Source organism: Hyla sarda, chromosome 2 (genome assembly GCF_029499605.1).
Source record: "Hyla sarda isolate aHylSar1 chromosome 2, aHylSar1.hap1, whole genome shotgun sequence".
NCBI lineage: Eukaryota > Metazoa > Chordata > Amphibia > Anura > Hylidae > Hyla > Hyla sarda.
The window spans coordinates 279,770,141-279,774,523 of record NC_079190.1 but is presented as its reverse complement, the minus strand read 5'-3'; positions in this window follow the sequence as shown (position 1 = coordinate 279,774,523).

The following is a 4,383-nucleotide window of genomic DNA, read 5'->3' as shown; positions in this document are numbered from 1 at the left end:
TCACTGGAGACCCGATTGACCCGGAATCCGCCGCAGATCGCTGGACTGGAAAATTGCTGCTGAACTTTGAAGCCCTCTGATCTCTTCCAAAAGTAAAAACATGTCAACGTTATGATGCAATCATAAAGTAGACATGTTGTATATGTGAATCAATATATAATTTATTTGGAATATTCATTTTCCTTATAAGCAGAGAGCTTCAAAGTAAAAAAAAATGCAAAATTTTCTATTTTTTCATCAAATTTTGGAATTTTTCACCAAGAAACAATGCAAGTATCGACAAAATGGTACCACTAACATAAAGTAGAATATGTCATGCAAAAACAATCTCAGAATCAGAATGAAAGGTAAAAGAACCCAGAGTTATTAATGCTTAAAGTGAAAGTGGTCAGATGTTCAAAAAATGGCCGGGTCCTATAGTGAAAATTGGCTGGACTACTCACTTAAATGTACTACTTCATTCTACTTCAGTACATACACAAAAATAGAATGTATCGCACTTTCAAGAAACACTTAGGGATTGTAGCCTATTGTCATTCAATTCCTGCCACTGTTAGGTACACTTCTCTTTTCTCTTCCGTACGTGTGTGAGATGCTCTACCTGGCCAGTAGGTGCTCTTGCGAGCTAAAATGAAACACGTAGTTCTAAAGGTAACCTAGGTAGGTTATTTTGAAGTGCTCTAGGGGTAAGTAGCGTGTAGCCAATAGACCCTAGCAGCCAATCTTAGTGTGACCTAGCTTCCGGCTAGCCAGTATACCTTTCGTGTACCAACAGGTAACTCATTGTTGGCGGAAAAAAAAAATGTGTGAGATAATAAAAAATGTTCAGTCAGCTTGAAACTAAAGGTAAAAAGAGCTGTGCTACTGTCTAGTTAGCCTCGTAAAAAATGTGTAGAGAACTAATAAAAATGTTTTAGGAGCTAGAAACTAAATGTCAGATAGCTGCCTAATTATTTAGTAAGCTGTATAGTATGTATAGTAAGTATAGTATGTATAGGAAGCTTAATTGAAATGTCTTAGAAGCTAGAAACTAAAGGTCTAGATAGCTTCATAATTGTCCAGATAGCTTCAAAAATGTCTTGGAAGCCTTTATAAGTGTCTAGTAGCATTACTAGCCTAAAAATGTTTAAAATGCCTAGAAAAATATCTAGTAGGTTTAAAAGTACCTAATGTGTATAAAAGTTTTGTCAGGATATAGATTCTGTCTAGTTAGCAATCCTGTTCTACCTGACCTAGTCCCTCTGCCTTAGGGGACAGGCGTCGGGGTCGACTTGTTTTAAGTAAGGGGGTTTGTGGTGTTCCGGTACCGGATTGCATTGTGAGGTCCCCAAAGTCAGAGTCCCTAGGTACCTGTGGGGTCCTCATAAATAGTTAGCCCCTTGTCACCCCTTTCATAGTTAAAATTATTCAAATTCAATGTGTAAATATGTAAATAAAGTGTACTTACCTTGTTGTGGCTTCGCAGAACCTGCGGGTCACGTGGTGCATTCCAAAGACTCTATGGTTTTCTGGTTCAAGGACCTTTGGAGGAAGTCAGGTGATCGCCCACTATGCATTGTAACGGTGAGTGACAGCTGACATTGGACCAATCCAAAACGGCCCTGCCCCTGCCCATATAAGGGAGCGGCAGCCATTACTCTCTCTTCTTTCCTCGTGGGCTGCTGATGAAGGAGGATCTGCGCAGCTGTCATCAGCAGTGACTAGGCCCAAGCCTTGCGACAACGGCCATCTTTACAAAACTGTGAGTTATGTCAATCCTTGTTAACTCCGCAAGATCACCGGACCTAAATAGACCCCTAAATCCGGACGGATCTCTGCACCAATCCTAATTCTAATAATCCTTTGGATAAGTCAATGGTCCTCAGCATCTGTCAATCACTGCCGTGCTGTATAGAGACTGTATTGCTAAGACTGTTGCTGTTAATTGGATGTACCGCAAGTACCTCAGTAAAGTTTATGCAAGTTCAAGTTCATCTCTATTGTGGACCTTCATTCATTTAAGCACGCACCTATCGTTTCTGGGAAGGGTGGCGATAGGCCGAAGATTTACCTCAGCTTATTAATCCTCACCATGGCGTCACGAGTGACAGGGGTTAAATTAACCCCTCATATACTGAAGCAACACCCCAACTACACTACACCCCAAGGCAGTTATCACACTTTTATTTAAAAAAAAACACTCTCCCACAAGCCCTCGTTAGCCATTTTATTAATATATAACAACAAAAAAAAACACTGGTCATCAACGTTATCCACCTAATCCGAAGAAATTCTCTGCATATACGGATCTGAAATGAGAAGGAAAAAACATGGAAATTGGTTTGTACGTTTATGGCCCCCGTCCTTTGGGAAAACATCCATAAACCAGTGTTTCCAAACAAGGGGCCTTTAGCTGTTGCTAAACTACAACCCCCATCATTTGTAACTTAGCAACAGAGAGCCTCCAGTTTAGCAACAGCTGGAGTCTTGCTGTTTCTAAACTACAACTACAACAGCTGGAGGCACCCTGCAGCTAAACTACTACTCCCGTGATGGGAGTTGTAGTTTAGCAGCAGCTGGAGGCATCCTTTAGCTAAACTACTACTCCCGTAATGGAAGTTGTAGTTTAACACAAGTTTTGTTCATTTTTGCATACAGCCAAAAGTCGCACAAAAATCCCTTGAAAAATCTCCCCCGTAGTCCATTGTAACAAGTGGGGGTAAGAACTTCCCCTGTAAGGCCCTACTCTCGCATTATTAATTCCCTTTTTGGCAAGTGTTACTCACCCTAAAAAGGGCGGCCCCACACAGGAACCTCTCCCTATTTCCACCTACAACCACTGCCATTTCACAGGGTTTTTAGTTGGAAATAGGGAGAGTTTCCTGTGTGGGGCCGCCCTTTTTAGGGCGAGTAACACTTGCCAAGAAGGGAATTAATAGGGCGAGAGTAGGGCCTTACAGGGGAAGATTTTACCCCTACCTGCTACAATGGACAATATGTTGTAAATATGTATATTTAAATGCCTACCTGTTGGCGTTGCAGGACCTTAGGTCATGTGACTCGGTGTTCAGAACTCTATAGTTTGTTGAAGGACCTTTTGTGGTTCTTATGTCAGGTGTTCACCCACAATGCAATGTAACGGTGAGTGACAGCTGTATGGACCAATCCAAAACTGCTCAGCCCCTGCCCATACAAGGGAGCTGCGGCCATTATTCTCTCTCTTGTTCCTGCGCAAGCAGCATCATTGCTCTTGGGTTGCTGACACTGGATGAGGTAGGACCTCCGCAACTTACAAAGACAATTACTAGGCCTAAGCCTTGCGGCCTTGGCCTACGCTAAAGACTGTGAGTTCTTACAATTCCCCGCTAACTCCGCAAGATCACTGGACCTAAACCTACCCCGAAATCCAGCGGATCTATGCTACAAGAATCCTCCTAAACTAATGAGAACTTACAAGGTCCCAACCACTTGTCAATCGCTGCATCAGCTGTATATAGACTCTGTTATCTGGACTGTTGTTACTGCTGCATGTTACAAGAAATCTTTAGTAAAGTTTCTACAAGTTTTCAGCTAAGCGCTGGTTATGGACAATCCGTTATTCACCTATCGCTCTTGGGAAGGATGGCGATAGGCCCAGCACTACCTCAACATTTAACCCTCACCCTGGCGTCACAAGTGACAAGGGTTAATAAACCCCTGATACCTGATCAGCAACACCCCAGCTACCCTACATGCCCCGAGGCATACCACATTACATAGGAAAATTGGTCCCGAATAAAACAAGCCTTCAAATATGGGTTTGTAGAAGAAAAAGTAAAAGATTTTGGCTTATAAAAGGCATAAAGGCTTGAAAGGAAAATGCAAAAATAAAACATTTCTTTTTCTAAAAGTTTTTTTCCTATCTAACAATCTTTTTCCTTGTGCTCATACAGCTGGATAATATTGGGTATTATACATGATATCAGTACCTTCTCACTAAACTGCAGTTGTTTCATTATAAAGGATAAAGCTTGTATACCAGGGGCAGACATATCGCCTGTGCAGCCGGTTCAGTTGCACAGGGGCCCAGCGTGAGAGGGGGCCCGCTGCCCTCTCCAGGTCCGGCCCCAGAGGCGAGCATTAGGCCACATATCACCGCATACTCCCCGACCACAGCAAGTTTGACAGCACCCGGATGGACGCTGCATTCAAACACCCCTGCAGCAAGTGGGCCAGAGGGGGCCATGGCCCCCCCTACATCATGATTGCCCCCCCCCCCCTTGTGCCCCCCCTAGCAGCAGTAGGTCACTAGCAGCTCTCATGGACACCAGTAAGGGGCCCGAGCCCCCGCTGCACCCCCTGCCCCCTGGAGCCATCTACTCCGGCATCCTTTTTTGAAATAAATCTTCAGCCTGCAGCCCTGTC